This window comes from Balaenoptera borealis (genome assembly GCF_965194805.1).
Source record: "Balaenoptera borealis genome assembly, chromosome: X".
NCBI lineage: Eukaryota > Metazoa > Chordata > Mammalia > Artiodactyla > Balaenopteridae > Balaenoptera > Balaenoptera borealis.
This window is the reverse complement of record NC_138881.1, coordinates 54114705-54133470: the sequence shown is the minus strand read 5'-3', so window position 1 is coordinate 54133470 and position 18766 is coordinate 54114705. Positions and strand designations below refer to the sequence as shown.

Here is an 18766-nt window from a genome sequence, read left to right as displayed (position 1 = left end):
AAAACTATTCAACTTTGTTTTAGTAAAACTTTATTTACAAAAATAGACTTGATTTGGCCTGTGAACCATAGTTTGCTGTCCCTTATCTAGAACTTTTACCTTTCCTCCTACTTTCCAGTTGGAAGTTCTACTGAGTGTCTTTCTTTTATAGTAAACTCTTCATTGAGGTATAATGTATATAGAAGTTCACAAATGATAAATATATAGTTCAATAAATTGTCATGAACTGAAATACCTTGTAATCATTACCCCAATCAAGAAAGTGAACATTAGCAGCAACCCAGAAATCCCCTCATGTATCCTCCCAGTCAGTATCAGAAACAACTCTCCTAATTTCTAACATCATAGGACGGTTTTTCCTATTTTTGAACTTTATATAAATAGAATCTTATAATCTGTACTCTTTGGCTTCTGTTACTTAACATTATGTTTGTGAGATTGATTCACCCATGTTGTGGTATGTAACAATAATTCATTAATTCTCATTGCTGTATGGTATTCCATAGTGTGAATATACCACAATTTACTTATCCATTCTACTATTGATTGACATTTGGATACTTTCTAGTTTGGGGCTATTACAAATGCTATTTCTATGAATATTCTTTTACATATCTTTTGGTGAATATAAAAAAAGCATTTCTGTTGTGTATATATGTAAGAATGTAATTTCTTAGTCATAGGATATGCATGTGTTCAGATTAAATAGGTATTGAAATCTTTTACCTAAGTGTCTGTACCGTTTTTACTGAGGGTGTTGACAACACCTGTGCCAACAGACAGAGAGTGCTGGAGAGAAGCAGAGGGGAGAGGTGGTCATTGGTTAGTTTCATCCTGAGTGGAAGGAAGTTCTAGCTGTCTGGGTCAGGGGTCTTTCCTCACAAGCCATACCCTTCAAACACTTTATAGGGTTAGACTATTTGCAAAATTGGCTTCTAGAGAGAGCTTTCAAGGATTAGATGTCTCCTAAGACCCTTTCTCACCTTTGGCATTGTCCTAGCGATCCCTTCCACTGTTAACCAAAAAAATTAAGTCATGACTGGTGCTGTTTATCTTAACTCATATGCAATCTAGATGCATTAAAGACCAGCATAAGAATGAATATCTAGATGGGAGGCAGAGCACTGACTATGCTGGACAAGCTATAGTATATGTGATAGCAAACTGGTCTGAGTGGGGCTGTTTTTGTATGTGTTACTATATGTTCATAGCTCAATTTGACTGGTGGTGAGGGAGAGAAAAGAAAAGAAACACATAGTAAGAAATCTGGAATGAAAGCCCTTTTGCAAAACCCTAAACACAGAGGTTTATTTGTCTCTCAGAGGAGATATAGAGGTGGAGAGCCTAAAAAGAGTTGTGGGAAAAGGGAGGGAGGAGAGAAGGAAAGAAAGGTAGGGGAAAGTCAAGGAGAGAGTATGTGAGAAAGAAAGAGAAAATATGCTAACACATACATATGGAATCTAAAAAAAAAAATGGTCATGAAGAACCTAGGGGCAAGATGGGAATAAAGATGCAGACCTACTAGAGAATGGACTTGAGGACATGGGGAGGGGGAAGGGTAAGCTGGGACAAAGTGAGAGAGTGACATGGACATATATACACTACCAAATATAAAGCAGATAGCTAGTGGGAAGCAGCCGCATAGCACAGGGAGATCAGCTCACTGGTTTGTGACCACCTAGAGGGGTGGGATAGAGAGGGTGGGAGGGAGGGAGACGCAAGTGGGAAGAGATATGGGGATATATGTATATGTATAACTGATTCACTTAGTTATGAAGCAGAAACGGACACACCATTGTAAAGCAATTTTACTCCAATAAAGATGTGAAAAAAAAAAAGAAAACTAGTGAGATTGGTAAATGGAGTGAAAGGAAAGAATTGAAATAAGGTACATAAATAAGGAAGTGGAGGGGAAGGTCATAATAGTGTATTGAAAGTACACTATATAAAGAGCATGGTATAGGATTGCTACTCATGGCTAATAACAGTCCTCATCAGAATTATAATGGAAGACAGATTCTGTACTAAATGTATTTCTATATGCTATCTCACCTAATGATCATAATAGCTCTGTGAGGAAGATGATATTCCTATTTGCAGATGTGGAAACAGGCTTTGCCTCTGAATCAGGAGTTCTTAATCTGCTGTCCACAGGGTTTGTAGAAGTCAGAGGGTTTATGAACGTGGACGGGAAAAATTAAATCTTAATTTTTACTAACCTCTAACTAAAATTTAGCATTTTATCCAATGATGACAATAGGCAACAAACCATAGTAGTACTTACATTACCTGAGACTTTGTCACCAATAGAAATCACATATAGTTTCATATATTATTTATTCCAGATATCTCTAAATAACATTTAAGTTCATCATTATGCCAAAATGAAGGTAGTTACAGGACTTGATGCTAAATCTTGTTATGTATGCATTAAAGAAGAAATACATATATCACATATTTGGTTTAAAAATATTTTGATAACTGTTTCAATATGCAATCATATTTTTTTCATTTTATGCATTTAAAAACATTATTTATCGAAGGGGTTCATAGGTTTCATCACACTGCCAAAGGGGTTCATAGAGAAAAGAATGTTAAGTCTCTATTTTACCTCACGTGTGACCTTGAACAAGTCTTTTTCCTTCTTCTATCTCAATTCCTCTGTTTGAACTTAAATCATCTCCAAGGCCTTGGCCAGGCTTGAAGTTTTAAGTTTTAGATGAGAAAAGTAGGAAACACAAGAATGAAGACCATCCCAGGGCCAGAGATTGTCTAGCCAGAGCCTTCCTAGCCCACAGGACACACTCAGAGTAAGGATGTATTGCAGGATATCTAACCAGAAATCCTACACTTGAATATTTTTGAGGTAACACTGGTTTATAATATTATATAAGATTTATGTGTATGACATTATATTTGAACTTCTGTATACACTACAGAGTGCTCACCACCAAAAGTTAGTTTCCATCTGTCACTATGCAGTTGACCCCCTTTACCCATTTCACCCTTCCCCCACTTCCCCTCTGGTAATTACTACTCTGTTCTCTGTATATACATGTTTGCTTTTGTTTGGTTTGGTTTGTTTATTTATATTCTTTTTGTTTGTTTCATTTTTAATATTCCACATATGAGTGAAATCATATGGTATTTGTCTTTCACCGTCTAATTTTGACTAAGGTGAAAAAATATCACTCCAGCCTAGAAGGCCTATCTGACCAAAAGTGATGGTGTTCCATGGGCCCATAAACTGCAGATATTTGAAAGGAATTTTAAAGAATCAGTTATAACTATCAGCTGAGGAAAATTCTAAACCTGGAAAAAATGATTAACTGCAAAGCATCTTTTTTTTTTCTTTTCCCCTCCTGGAACAAACTGTAGGGGCATTGAATCGTAGGGGCATTGACTGATTGAGTCAAACTGACAGGCTGACTGTCCATTAGAAAACCACACAAAGGAAGGCTTTGGCTAGATAAAAAGTGGTCTTTCAGTCTTAGAAGACATTCTCAAGACGTACATTAAGATGTGTCAAAATATTTCTAAAATCAACAGAGAAATGTATCAAAGTATTTTTGCATAAAACGTTTTCAAAAGTACACTATTAGCTCATAGTCCTGTTTACTGAACTAGCCAATTACTGGGCTACTATAAGGTAATGCTAGATCTTTAGTTTTGTTTACTTGTTTTTTTTTCTAAATATTTTAATTGTATTAATATAAAATAGTATTGTATTTTTAAAATTTTTATTGGAGTATAGTTGTTTTACAATATTGTGTTAGTTTCTGCTGAACGGAAAAGTGAATCAGCAATATGTATACATATATTCCCTTTTTTCCATTTCCTTCCCATTTAGGTCACCTCAGAGCATTGAGTAGAGTTCTCTGTGCTATACAGTAGGTTCTCATTACTTATCTATTTTATACATAGTATCAATAGTGTATATATGTCAATCCCAAACACCCAATTCATCCCACCCTCCCTTTCCCCCTTGGTATCCATACGTTTATTCTCTATGTCTATGTCTCTATTTCTGCTTTGTAAATAAGATCTATACCAATTTTTTTCAGATTCCACATATCTGTGTTAATATACTGTATTTGTTTTTCTGACTTACTTCACTCTGTATGACAGTCTATAGGTCCATCCACGTCCCTACAAATGACCCTATTTGTTCCTTTTAATGGCTGAGTAATATTCCATTAGATATATGTACATCTTCTTTATCCACTCCTCTGTTGATGGACATTTAGTTTGCTTCTATGTCCTGCCTATTGTAAATAGTGTTGCTATGAACACTGGGGTGCATGTGTCTTTTTGAATTATGGTTTTCTCTGGATATGTGCTCAGTAGTGGGATTGCTGGGTCATATGGTAGTTCTATTTTTACATTTTTAAGGAACCTCCATACTGTTCTCCATAGTGGTTGAATCAATTTACATTCCCACAAAAAGTGCAAGAGGGTTTCCTTTTCACCACATGCATTCCAGTATTTATTGTTTGTAGATTTTTTTGATGAAGGCCGTTCTGACTGGTGTTAGGTAATACCTCACTGAAGTTTTCATTTGAATTTCTCTAATGATTAGAGATGTTGAGCATCTTTTCATGTGTTTGTTGGCCATCTGTATGCCTTCTTTGGAGAAATGTCTATTTAGGTCTTCCACCTATTTTTTGATTTCTTTTTTGTTTTTTTGATATTGATCTGCATGAGCTGCTTGTATATATTGGAGATTAAAATTATGTCAGTGGCTTCATTTGCAAATATTTTCTGCCATTCTGAGGGTTGTCTTTTTGTCTTGTTTATGGTTTCCTTTGCTGTGCAAAAGCTTTTAAGTTTAAATAGGGTCTATTTGCTTCTTTTTGTTTTTATTCTCATTACTACAGGAGGTGGATCAAAAAAGATCTTGCTGTGATTTGTGTCAAAGAGTGTTCTGCCTATGTTTTCCTGTAAGAGTTCAATAGTGTCTGGCCTTACATTTAGGTCTTTAATCCATTTTCAGTTTATTTTTGTGTATGGTGTTAGGAAGTGTTCTAATTTCATTTATGCGTGTAGCTGTCCAGTTTTCCCAGCACCACTTATTGAAGAGACTATCTTTTCTCCATTGTATATTCTTGCCTCCTTTATCAAAAATAAGGTGATCATATGTACGTGGGCTTATCTCTGGGCTTTCTAACCTGTTCCATTGATCTATATTTCTGTTTTTGTGCCAGTACCATACTGTCTAGATTACGGTAGCTTTGTAGTATAATCTGCAGTCAGGGAGTCTGATTCCTCCAGCTCCACATTTTTTTCTGAAGATTGCTTTTGCTATTCGAGGTCTTTTTTGTTTCCATACAAATTGTAAATTTTTTCCTTCTAGTTCTGTGAAAAAATGCCATTGTTAATTTGATAGGGAATGCATTGAATCTGTAGATTACTTTGGAAAGTAAAGTCATTTTCACAATATTGTTTCTTCCAATCCAAGAACATGATATAACTCTCCATCTATTTGTGTCACCTTTGATATCTTTCATCATTATCTTATAGTTTTCTGCTTACAGGTCTTTTGCCTCCTTAGGTAGGTTTATTCTTAGGTATTTTATTCTTTTTGTTGCCATGGTAAATGGGAGTGTTTCCTTAACTTCTCTTTCAGATTTTTCATTATTAGTGTATAAGAATGCAAGAGATTTCTGTGCATTAATTTTGTATCATGCAACTTTACCGAATTCTTTGATTAGCTCTAGTAGTTTCCTGGTATCATCTTTAGGATTCTCTATGTATAGTATCATGTCATCTGCAAACAGTAACAGTTTTACTTCTTCTTTTCCAATTTGGATTCCTTTTATTTCTTTTTCTTCTCTGATTGCCATGGCTAGGACTCCTAATACCATGTTGAATAATAGTAGTGAGAGTGGGCATCCTTGTCTTGTTTCTGACTTTAGAGGAAATGCTATCAGTTTTTAACCATTGAGAATAAGGTTTCCAGTGGGCTTGTCTTATATGGCCTTTATTATGTTGAGGTAGGTTCCCTCATTGCTCACTTTCTGGAGACTTTTTATCATAAATAGGTGTTAAATTTTGTCAACAGCTTTTTTGCATCTATTGAGAAGATCATATGATTTTTATTCTTCAATTTGTTAATATAGTGTGCTACATTGATTGACTTGCATATATTGAAGAATCCTTGCATCCCTGGGATAAATCACACTTGATCATAGAGTATGATGCTTTTAATGTGTTGTTGGATTCAGTTTGCTATTATTTTGTTGAGTATTTTTGCGTCTATGTTCATCAGTGATGTTGGCCTGTTATTTTCTTTTTGTGTGATACCTATGTCTGGTTTTGGTATTAGGGTGATGGTGGCCTCATAGATTGACTTTCAGAGTATTCCTCCCTCTGTAATATTTTGAAAGATTTTGAGAAGGATAGGTGATTGCTCTTCTCTAAATGTTTGATAGAATTCACCTGGTCCTAGACTTTTGCTGGTTGGAAGATTTTTTATCACAGTTTCAATTTCATTACTTGTTCTTTTTTTTTTAACATCTTTATTGGAGTATAATTGCTTTACAATGGTGTGTTAGTTTCTGCTTTATAACAAAGTGAATCAGTTATACATATACATATGTTCCCATATCTCTTCCTTCTTGCATATCCGTCCCTCCCACCCTCCCTACCCCACTACTTTAGGTGGTCACAATGCACCGAGCTGATCTCCCTGTGCTATGCAGTTGCTTCCCACTAGCTATCTATTTTACGTTTGGTAGTGTATATATGTCCATGCCACTCTCTCATTTTGCCATAGCTTACCCTTGCCCCTCCCCATGTCCTCAACTCCGTTCTCTAGTAGGTCTGTGTCTTTATCACCGTCTTACCACTAGGTTCTTCATGACCTTTTTTTTTCTTAGATTCCATTTATATGTGTTAGCATACAGTATTTGTTTTTCATTTTCTGACTCACTTCACTCTGTATGACAGACTCTAAATCCATCCACCTCACTACAAACAACTCAATTTCGTTTCCTTTTAGGGCTGAGTAATATTCCATTGTATATATGTGCCACATCTTCTTTATCCATTCATCCAATGGTGGACACTTAGGTTGCTTCCATGTCCTGGCTATTGCAAATAGAGCTGCAATGAACATTTTGGTACATGACTCTTTTTGAATTATGGTTTTCTCAGGTTATATGCCCAGTAGTGGGATTGCTGGGTTGCATGGTAGTTCTATTTTTAGTTTTTTAAGGAAACTCCATACTGTTCTCCATAGTGGCTGTATCAATTTACATTCCCACCAACAGTGCAAGAGGATTCCCTTTTCTCCACACCCTCTCCAGCATTTATTGTTTCTAGATTTTTTGATGATGGCCATTCTGACCGGCATGAGATGATATCTCATTATAGTTTTGTTTTGCATTTCTCTAATGATTAATGATGTTGAGCATTCTTTCATGTGTCTGTTGGCAATCTGTATATCTTCTTTGGAGAAATGTCTTTTTAGGTCTTCTGCCCATTTCTGGATTGGGTTGTTTGTTTTTTTGTTACTGAGCTGCATGAGCTGATCGTAAAATTTGGAGATTAATCCTTTGTCAGTTGTTTCATTTGCAAATATTTTCTCCCATTCTGAGGGTTGTCTTTTGGTCTTGTTTATGGTTTCGTTTGCTATGCAAAAGCTTTTAAGTTTCATTACGTCCCATCTGTTTATTTTTGTTTTTATTTCCATTTCTCTAGGAGCTCGGTCAAAAAGAATCTTGCTGTGATTTATGTCATAGAGTGTTCTGCCTATGTTTTCCTCTAAGAGTTTGATAGTGTCTGGCCTTACATTTAGGTCTTTAAACCATTTTGAGTTTATTTTTGTGTGTGGTGTTAGGGAGTGTTCTAATTTCATACTTTTACATGTACCTGTCCAATTTTCCCAGCACCACTTATTGAAGAGGCTGTCTTTTCTCCACTGTATATGCTTGCCTCCTTTATCAAAGATAAGGTGACCATATGTGCGTGGGTTTTTCTCTGGGCTTTCTATCCTGTTCCATTGATCTATATTTCTGTTTTTGTGCCAGTACCATATTGTCTTGATTACTGTAGCTTTGCAGTATAGTCTGAAGTCAGGGAGCCTGATTCCTGCAGCTCCATTTTTCATTCTCAAGATTGCTTTGGCTATTCGGGGTCTTTTGTGTTTCCATACAAATTGAAATGTTTTGTTCTACTTCTGTGAAAAATGCCAGTGGTAGTTTGATTGAGATTGCATTGAATCTGTAGATTTCTTTGGGTAGTAGAGTGATTTTCACAATGTTGAATCTTCCAATCCAAGAACATGGTATATCTCTCCATCTATTGGTATCATCTTTAATTTCTTTCATCAGTGTCTTATACTTTTCTGCATACAGGTCTTTTGTCTCCTTAGGTAGGTTTATTCCTAGATATTTTATTCTTTTTGTTGCAGTGGTAAATGGGAGTGTTTTCTGAATTTCACTTTCAGATTTTTCATCATTAGTATATAGGAATGCAAGAGATTTCTGTGCATTAATTTTTTATCCTGCTACTTTATGAAATTCATTGATTAGTTCTAGTAGTTTTCTGGTAGCATCTTTAGGATTCTCTATGTATAGTATCATGTCATCTGCAAACAGTGACAGCTTTACTTCTTCTTTTCAGATTTGGATTCCTTTTATTTCTTTTTCTTCTCTGATTGCTGTGGCTAAAACTTCCAAAACTATGTTGAATAATAGTGGTGAGAGTGGGCAGCCTTGTCTTTTTCCTGATCTTAGTGGAAATGGTTTCAGTTTTTCACCATTGAGGACAATGTTGGCTGTGGGTTTGTCATATATGGCCTTTATTATGTTGAGATAACTTCCCTCTATGACTATTTTCTGCAGGGCTTTTATCATAAATGGGTGTTGAATTTTGTCGAAAGCTTTCTCTGCATCTTTTGAGATGATCATATGGTTTTTCTCCTTCCATTTGTTAATATGGTGTATCACGTTGATTGATTTGCATATATTGAAGAATCCTTGCATTCCTGGAATAAACCCCACTTGATCATGGTGTATGATCCTTTAATGTGTTGTTGGATTCTGTTTGCTAGTATTTTGTTGAGGATTTTTGCATCTATGTTCATCAGTGTTATTGGCCTGTAGTTTTCTTTCTTTGTGACATCTTTGTCTGGTTTTGGTATTAGGGTGATGGTGGCCTCGTAGAATGAGTTGGGGAGTATTCCCCCCTCTGCAATATTTTGGAAGAGTTTGAGAAGGATAGGTGTTAGCTCTTATCTAAATGTTTGATAGAATTCGCCTGTGAAGCCATCTGGTCCTGGGCTTTTGTTTGTTGGCAGATTTTTAATCACTGTTTCAATTTCAGTGCTTGTGATTGGTCTGTTCATATTTTCTATTTCTTCCTGGTTCAGTTTCGGCAGGTTGTGCATTTCTAAGAATCTGTCCATTTCTTCCAGATTGTCCATTTTATTGGCATATAATTGTTTCTGGTAATTTCTTATGATCCTTTGTATTTCTTCAACAGTTGTAACTTCTCCTTTTTCATTTCTAATTTTATTGATTTGAGCCCTGTCTGTTTATTTCTTGATGAGTCTTGCTAAAGGGTTTTCAATATTGTTTATTTTCTCAAAGAACTGGCTTTTAGTTTTATTGATCTTTACTATTTTTTTTTTGCTTCTATTTCATTGATTTCTGCTCTGATCTTTATGATTTCTTTCCTTCTGTTAACTTTGGGTTTTCTTTCCTCTTTAGTTCCTTTAAGGTAAAGTTAGATTTTTTATTTGAGATTTTTCTTGTTTCTTGAGGTAGGATTGTATTGCTATATACTTCCTTCTTAGAACTGCTTTTGCTGTATCCCATAGGTTTTGGTTCATCGTGTTTTTGGTGTCATTTTTTTCTAGGTATTTTTTGTTTTCCTCTTTGATTTCTTCAGTGATCTCTTGATTATTTAGTAGCATATTGTTTAGCTTCCATATGTTTGTGTTTTTTACAGTTTTTTTCCTGTAGTTCATTTCTAATCTCATAGCACTGTGGTCAGAAAAGATGTTTGATGTGATTTCAATTTTCTTCAATTTACCAAGGCTTCATTTGTGACCCTAGATGTGATCTATCCTGGAGAATGTTCCGTGTGCACTTGAGAAGAAATTGTATTCTACTGCTTTCAGATGGGATGTCCTATAATATCAATTAGGTCTATCTGATCTAATGTGTCATTTAAAGCTTGTGTTTCCTTATTAGTTTTCTGTCTGGATGATCTGTCCATTGGTGTGTGTGTTAAAGTCCTCCACTTTTTTTGTGTTACTCTTGATTTTCCCTTTTATGGCTGTTAGTGTTTGCCTTATGTATGGAGGTTCTTTGATGTTGGGTACATAAATATTTACAATTGTTATATTTTCTTCTTTTGTTGATCTGTTGATCAGTATGTAGTGTCTTTCCTCGTCTCCTGTGAGAGTCTTTATTTTAAAGTCTCTATTGTCTGTTATGAGTATTGCTACTCCAGCTTTCTTCTGATTTTCATTGGCATGGAATATCTTTTCCCATCTCCTCGCTTTCAGTTTGTATGTGTCCCTAGATCTGAAGTAGGTATCTTGTAGACAACCTATATGTGGGTGCTGTTTTTGTATCCATTCAGCCAGTCTGTGTCTTTTGGTTGGAGCATTTAATCCATTTACATTTAAGGTAATTATTGATATGTACATTCCTGTTACCATTTTCTTAATTGTTTTGGGTTTGTTATTTTTAGGTCTTTTCTTCCATTGTGTTTCCTGCCAAAGAAGTTCTTTTTGCATTTGTCACAAAGCTGGTCTTGTGGTGCTGAATTCTCTTAGTTTTTGCTTGTCTGCAAAGCTCCTGATTTCTCTGTCAAATCTGAAGGAGAGCCTTGCTCTGTAGAGTAGTCTTGCTTTTTGGATTTCCCTTTCATCACTTTAAATATATTCTGCCACTCCCTTCTGGCCTGCAGAATTTTTGCTGAAAAATCAGCTAATAAGCTTATGGGATTCCCTTGTATGCTATTTGTTGCTTTTCCCTTGCTGCTTTTAATGTATTTTCTTTGTATTTAATTTATGTTAGTTTGATTAATATACGTCTTGTCTTGTTTCTTCTTGGGTTTATCCTTTATGGGACTCTCTGCACTTCCTAGACTTGGGTGGCTATTTCCTTTCCCATGTTAGGGAAGTTTTCAACTATAATGTCTTCAAATATTTTCTCATACACCTTCTCATTCTCTTGTTCTTCTGGGACACCCTGTAATTCGAATATTCGTGCATTTAATGTTGTCTCAGAGGTCTCTGAGACTGTCATCAATTCTTTTCATTCTTTTTTCTTTATTCTTCCCTGCAGCAGTTATTTCCACCATTCTGTCTTCCAGCTCACTTATCCATTCTTGTGCCGTTTATTCTGCTATTGATTCATTCTAGTGTATTTTTAATTTCAGTTATTATGTTGTTCATCACTGTTTGTTCTTTAGTTCTTCTAAGTCCTTGTTAAATATTTCCTGTATTTTCTCCCCTCTATTTCCAAGATCTTGGATCATCTTTACTCTCATTACCCTGAATTGTTTTTCAGGTAGTTTGCCTATTTCCTCCTCATTTATTTGATCTTGTGGGTTTTTATCTTGCTCCTTCGTCTGCAACATATTTCTCTGTCTTCTCATTTTGTGTAACTTACTGTGTTTGTGGTCTCCTTTCTGAAGGCTGCAGGGTCGTAGTTCCTCTTTTTTCTGGTGTTTGCCCCCCGTGGGTGAGGTTGATCCAGTTGTTTGTGTAGGCTTCCTGGTGGAGGGGAATGGTGCCTGTGTTCTTGTGGGTGGAGCAGGATCTTATCCCCCTGATGGGAACAGGTGTGTCACGTCATGTGTTTTTGGGGTGTCTGTGGGCTTAGTACACCTTTAGGCAGCCTGTCCGCTGATGGGTGGTTTTGTGTTCCTGTCTTGTTTGTTGTTTGGCCTGGGGCATTGATTCAGCACTGGAGCCTGCAGACAGTTGGGTGGAGCCTGGTCTTGGAGTTGAGATGGAGACCTCCAGGAGAGCTCTCGCCATTTAATATTACCTCGGGCTGGGAATTCTCTGGTATTCTAGTGTCCTGGGCTCAGCACTCCCACCCAGAGTCTCAGGCCCAACCCCTGGTCTGGGCAACAAGGACGTGCAACCCACACAGCTAGGCAAAAAGGGGGAAAAGAAAAAGAAAAGAAAAAAGAAAAATAAGAAAAACAAAAAGAGCAGGAAGAAAACGAGTCAAAACAGACCAAAAAAACCATGACCAATAACAAAGGACTTCCCTGGTGGTGCAGTAGTTAAGAATATGCCTGCCAATGCAGGGGACATGGGTTCAATCCCTTGTCCAGGAAGATCCCACATGCCATGGAGCAACTAAGCCCATGCACCACAACTACTGTGCCTGCACTCTAGAGCACGTGAGCCACAACTACTGAGCCCCTGTGCTGCAACTACTGAAGCCCGCATGCCTAGAGCCCATGCTCCACAGCAAGAGAAGCCACTGCAATGAGAAGCCCGCACACCACAACAAAGGTTAGCCCCTGCTCGCCACAACTAGAGAAAGCCAATGTGCAGCAAAAAAGACCCAAAGCAGCCAAAAATAAATAAATTTTTTTAAAAAAATAGCAAAGACAAAATCAAACATCAGCAACAACAATTAAAAACAAACAAAACCCCAGACAAATGGTAAAAGCAAAACCAAACAAACAAAAAAAAAAACAACAAACACTCACACATACAAAAGAAACAATCATAAAAACAGAGAAAGCAAAAAACAAGAGAACAACCAGACAAACGAAAGAACACCAAAATGATATCAAACAATTAAAAACAAAACTAACAAAAACAAAAAAATAAAAAAAAACAAAACAAAAGCAGAATTTAAACTGAAGGAAAAAACAAAGAAAGCAAAACAAGCTCACAAAAACGATTTTAAAAAGTTAAGAACAAATAGAACAAAGGAAAAAAAGATAAAAAACAAAATAGAACAAAGGAGTGGGATGAATTGGGAGATTGGGATTGACATATATACACTATTGATATTATGTATAAAATAGATAACTAATGAGATCCTACTCTCTAGTTTAGGTAACTCTACTCAGTGCTGTGTAGCAACCTAAATGGGAAGGAAATCCAAAAAATAGGGAATATATATTTATATATAGCTGATTCACTTTGCTATACAGTGGAAAGTAACACAAAATTGTACAGCAACTATACTGCAAAAAAAATTAAAAAACAAAAATAGAACAAAGCAAAGAAAAAGGGAAAAAACACAGAACAACCCAAAAGTAATACAGAAATAGAAATATAAAAACATTAAAAATATATTTTAAAAAATTTTAAACTACATAAAAGTAAAAAAATAAAAACAAATAGTAATTAAAAACAGCAGAACAAAACATTAAAATGCAGTAATAATTATATTTCCTGGGGTCTCAGCTGTCAGTGTCCTTGCCCCCACCCTGAGTCACAGTCAACCTCCACCTCTCCATGAGGCCCTCCAAAACCTCTAGGTAGGTCTCTGGACCCTCTGTGGCCACTGTGGGGGCAGTTCAGACTCTGACCTGGCCCACTGCTGCGTGTACTGTTCCCCAAAGTCCACAGCTGCTCGAGCTAGACCAGTTTCATTTGTGGGAACACTCACTGTCCATTCAGATATTCCATAGATGCAGGGTTTACAAAGCAAATTGTGGGAATTTAACCTGTGGCTTGTGCAGCTGCCCAGAAAGATTTTTGTTCCTCTTCCTTAGTCGCCCCACCCCCTGGGATTCAGCTGTGGTTTTAGCCCCATTTCCCACAGGAGTCTGCTCCTGAGGCTGCCCTGGAGCACTTGGGTCTGTCCCAATGAGGACAAGGAATGGAGGTGGCCTGACTGCCTGGATTGCGGGGACCCTGGCAGTGATGGGTGCATGGGAAAGGCAGTGGCTGTGGGGGTGAGAGTTCTGGCCCTAGCACCTGGTGGCCAGCATGAGAAGTTCAGCCCTGTTGGGGGCTTTTCTTAGCACCTGGCAGGGCAGGGGGTCAGCGAGTGGAGACAGAGGCTACAATGGCCGCTCCACCCCGTACACATCACTCAACAGTGGCACCTTGCTTCTATGGCAGTCTTGGTTTCCTCCTCAAGCATTCCCAGTTGTGGATTTCTTCCCTCCCATCCCCTCAGGCTGTCTCCTTGCAGCCAACAGCAGTCCTCCCCCAGGTTTGCTCTCCAATCCCCACGTTCCAGCTTTCAGCCCCTGTGTGCACCAACAGACACATGTCCCAGTCTGGGGCATGCAGGGCTATAGCATGGACAATCTGTGTAGGTCTCACTCTGTCCTTTCTGCCACAGACTGGCCATTTCACCCTCCTCTGACAGCCTCAGATGCTCCCTTTCTGTCCCAACAGATTGCCCCATTGGTGATGGGACTTCCTGGATGCAGGAACCTCTCCTCTGTTTCAGCTCCCCCCTGGGGCACAGATCCCATCCTGCTTCCTCTCCTCTTCTTTTTCCCTTCTTTCTTTCATTCTACCCAGTTATGCGGGGATCTTTCTTGCCCTTTTTGGTGTCCAAGGTCTTCTGCTAGTGTTCAGCCAGTGTTCTGTGAGAATTGTTCCATCTGTAGATGTATTCTTGATGCATTTGTGGAAAGAGATGAACTCCATGTCCTCCTACTCCACCAGCTTCGTGACCTAGCTCTTTAGTTTAATTTAAAGGTGTGAAGCCAAACCAAGAAAAAGATCAAAAGCATATTTTAGTACAGTATTGACATTAATCACAAACATCTCTCAATTAGATTATTGCCACAAACCACCAAGTGATAGAGCCATCAAGGTGCAAAGAGCTCAGAATTCAGAGAAGTTAAAGGTTATTTTTTCCTTGTTTCCAGTCAGTACCAGATTACTCCTAGTCCATACTCAAAATGATACCCCTTTAGGCCATGTGGTAGGACAAATTTATCTCTTTACTGTCCTCTTGATATTGCAGGCTCTGTGAAGCTTCTTTGAAAGGCATCCAAGTGGGATGGGATGAGCCACTATGGGCTTGCCTGGCAACTGGATCAAGGTTCAACCCTGGATCCAATCCCTATTTTACTGTGGGAACTTGTATAAGTGAGCCTAACTCCTTGAACCTGTTTCCTTATCTATGGGCTGCCCCATAGAAAGTGTTTGGAAATAGCAGGAGCCCACCAAATTTCAATTCCCTAAGCTTCCATGTTCTCTTGAATGTCATTCTCTGCTCTCCTCATCCTAGCAAAATCCTGCCAAATCCATAAATGCAGGGATTTTCTTTGTTTTGTTTTGTTCACTGGTGTATCCACAACACTTAGAACAATGTCTGACTGGCTTATAATAGAGATGCCTAAATATTTGTTGAGAAAATGAATGAACTCTCACTGCCTGTAGTTTGGTTATTGCAAAGACAGTAGTGAATCATGCAAGGTTGAGAAGGCACAGTGCTCCGATTGTGGCAGGATTCCAGGGCCATAACATATAGATGTGTAAACTGGAAACTGCACAAAGTCACCCTACCAGGAAGGACAGCTAGGGCTGAAATCTAGAGGGTGCTCTTCTTGCCAAGGTCTACATCTACTCAACAAGGCACATTTTTCCTTATTTACAAACCAAGACCTGCTCACAGGGTGTATTTGTCAGTAAGAGATGCCTTTTTCTAATCTTCACATAGGTACTATATAGGCTAGCAGCCACCCTATATGAGGTTATTTTTTCTTCTTTCTCTATATTGTGTAGCTTTGTGCAGAACTAGGTATTTAGTAGATGTCCAGAAAAATCCTGTTAGTGGATGTGGGAAAGGGTTTACAGGGTCATCTTTTATCCCTTTGACTGCTCATTGCCCTTTCCATCTGATAGTGCTTTTGGAAACAAGGTGATCCAGCGAGGTGGGAAACACAACATAGCTACTCTTTCCAGAGTTGAGACAAATGAAAACACACCTAACAAGTTTCCAGTGTTGTCATCCATTTGCCAAGCTAGCCTGAAAATATAAACTTTTCCCACCATCAATGTTAGCAAGTGCACCAGCCATCATGACACCATCTTTAAAAAGCTTATTTCATACAAATGAAATAAGCCGTTTAAGTGAGCAAAAGGCTGCAATGTGGAGATCCACATAGCTAGCTTTTCTTTGCCTGTCTGGAAAGATAAAAGTACTGAGAAGCAAAAGCTTATTAAAGTAAATGAAATTGTTTCCAATTCACAATCTGCTGAAGTATTATAGAGTCAGAAAGTATTTTTGAATTGAAATTTTTAAGCAAACTAAATATAATCAATTTGGATTCTCTATATACCATACTATTTGACCTTTTTTAAGCATTTGCCTTTTAAAAAGAAATAGATATTTGTCTTCACGGGAGGTGTGTCTTGGTAATGTAACTTAGCATTAGGCAAAGATGTGTATGATTGCAAATGTATTTTCCTGATCCACTGTGGAGTAAGGAGACTGATGGCCATTTCCAAGATGCTGAGTGGCCCAGTATTAAAGCTCTCTACTGATATACCAATCACCTCCCATTTTATTCCCTGGAGTTAAGGAAGCTAGAGCTAGAGATGACATACAAGCATAGATTTTGGAGTAAAAGATTTGTGAAATCTGAACTGTAGGTAAAATAATTTTAACCTCAAAGGTTAGCTAGTTGAGGAAAAATTAACAAGTGTAGAAGGATTGACTCAGCAACTCATAGGGCAATGAGTTGTGATTCTTCGTAATAAAGACAAATAAAGAATGTTGTACAAGAAGTTCACTTGGAGCTCAATTCTAAGATAACACAGAGCCATATTCATAGTGTGCTTTAGCCAGTTAAGAAGAGGAAACATAGTAACTGCTTTCAAGTGCATGAAGGGCCATTATATGGACACTTCTCTCCCTTGCAGAGCCCCAATTTTTGAAACTAAAAGAAAATTTAGAATCTTAAAGATAATAAAAAAGATTGTCTTTAGAAGTGAAAGAAACTGAGATTATGTCTCTCTAAAGAGTACAAGACATCAAAGGATAAAGGATTGGAGATGGAGAGACAGGTGGAAAAAATAGAATGGATAAAAAACAGTCTAGGCATAACCAGTGAAAACATCTCCAAAGGCAAAATTTTCCAACTTGCAGGCAGACCAGCAGTATACCTTGATGTAATTGCCCAGACAGAAGACTAGAGGTGGTGGGATCTTGCAGTAGCATTATATGTCAGTGAGGTAATGTATGCTTTCCCCTAGCAGAAACACATGTTAATTTTCCTTCCCTTCTTACTTTACATTAAAGATTACAAATCTATAGTTTAAAATCTAACTTTTCACTGAAAATCCAAGCTCATGTTTCTAATGACTTTCCAGTCCCTGAAAATCAGCCCATCCAAACCACGTGCATTTTACAAATGAGGAAATGGCTACTCATAGAAGGGAAATCGTCTGAGATCCTACTGCTCAGATTCAAGCCCACATCTGTCTAACTTTTAAACTTTAGGCTAAATGCTGTAATCCAGTCTACCTGTTGCCTCTTTGAGTCTTAACTCTTCCTTGCAGTCTTGTCCAACTATATTTATCTCCCCTTTTTTGAATTCAATCAGCACTTAGCATCTCTGCCACATAATTTGGCACTTTGTCATGTGCTGGCTTGTATAGTTCAATAATTATTTTGTGTCTAAATCTTGTATTCCCAACTAGATGGACAGGCAGGAACATGCCATGTCTTTCTTTTCTGCCATGGCTCCTGGTATGGTGGTGGAAGATACATAAGGTAGTTCATAAACACTTACACACTTGACTAAAGAAAATAGAGGGGTTACAATGTTTCTTTATCTTTCCTCTTCATTTTCCTTTCTTTCTTTGTTTCTTTCTTTGTTTCTTTCCTTCTTTCTTTCTTTTTCTTTCTTTCTTTGTATCTTTCTTTCTCCCTTCCTCCCTCCCTCCTTCCCTCCCTCCTTCCTTCCTCCTTTCCTTCGTTCGTTCCTTCCTTCCTCCTTCCCTCCCTCCTTTCTTTCCTCTCATTCCTTCCTTCCTTCTTTCTTTCTTTCCCTTCCTTCCTCCCTCCCTTCCTCCTTCCTTCCTTCCTTTCTTCCTCACTGTTTTTGTCACTTGAAACAACCAGAGAGGTGGAGGCTAGAATATCACCAAATTTTGAGGAGAAGACCTGGATGTGATGAGATGGTACTATAATTAGCTCCAGAAAGCATATGCCGCAACCAAAAAGGAGTGTTTGCTCCTCTAACCAGTTGCCTGACAGAGTCAGTGGATTACAGATTATACCTTTATATATATTGGAGCAATCAGCAGGTTGTACTTGGCAGGATTGAGGTAGGATTAAAGGAATGCTTCTAATTCATGTCAGAAGATGGGGAAAATCTATTAAAGTAACATAAACATGAAAGTGTAATCTCATATGCAGCAATAGAGCTTTTGGTTACTGAACCTGGAACCCTCCCTTGTAAGTTAGCAAGTACTGGGAGGTCCTGCAATACCGAGAAAGAGCTGGGGGTGCTGTGGGGGGTGAAGAGTGGAGTTTAAGTACTTTTCAAATACAAGAATTGAAGTGGTTTCAAAATAATCTCACCAGGGGCTTCCCGGGTGGCGCAGTGGTTGGGAGTCTGCCTGCCAATGTAGGGGACGCGCGTTCGAGCCCTGGTCTGGGAGGATCCCACGTGCCGCGGAGCGACTGGGCCCGTGAGCCACAATTGCTGAGCCTGCGCGTCTGGAGCCTGTGCTCCGCAATGGGAGAGGCCGCGATGGTGAGAGGCCCGCGCGCCGCAGTGAAGAGTGGCCTCCGCTTGCCACAACTGGCGAAGGCCCTCGCATAGAAGCGAGGACCCAACATAGCCATAAATA

The 18766-nt window shown here is 38.2% G+C and overlaps 1 pseudogene across 1 annotated transcript in view; it reads left to right on the top strand.

The window, feature by feature from the left end:
• LOC309620388 (frataxin, mitochondrial pseudogene) overlaps positions 1 to 6645 on the top strand; it is a 58588-nt pseudogene extending 51943 nt beyond the window's left edge. The window contains exon 2 of the transcript XR_014249884.1: positions 6225 to 6645. The product of XR_014249884.1 is annotated as a frataxin, mitochondrial pseudogene (transcript). The remainder of the gene's footprint in view (positions 1 to 6224) is intronic.
• Positions 6646 to 18766: the final 12121 nt, after the last annotated feature.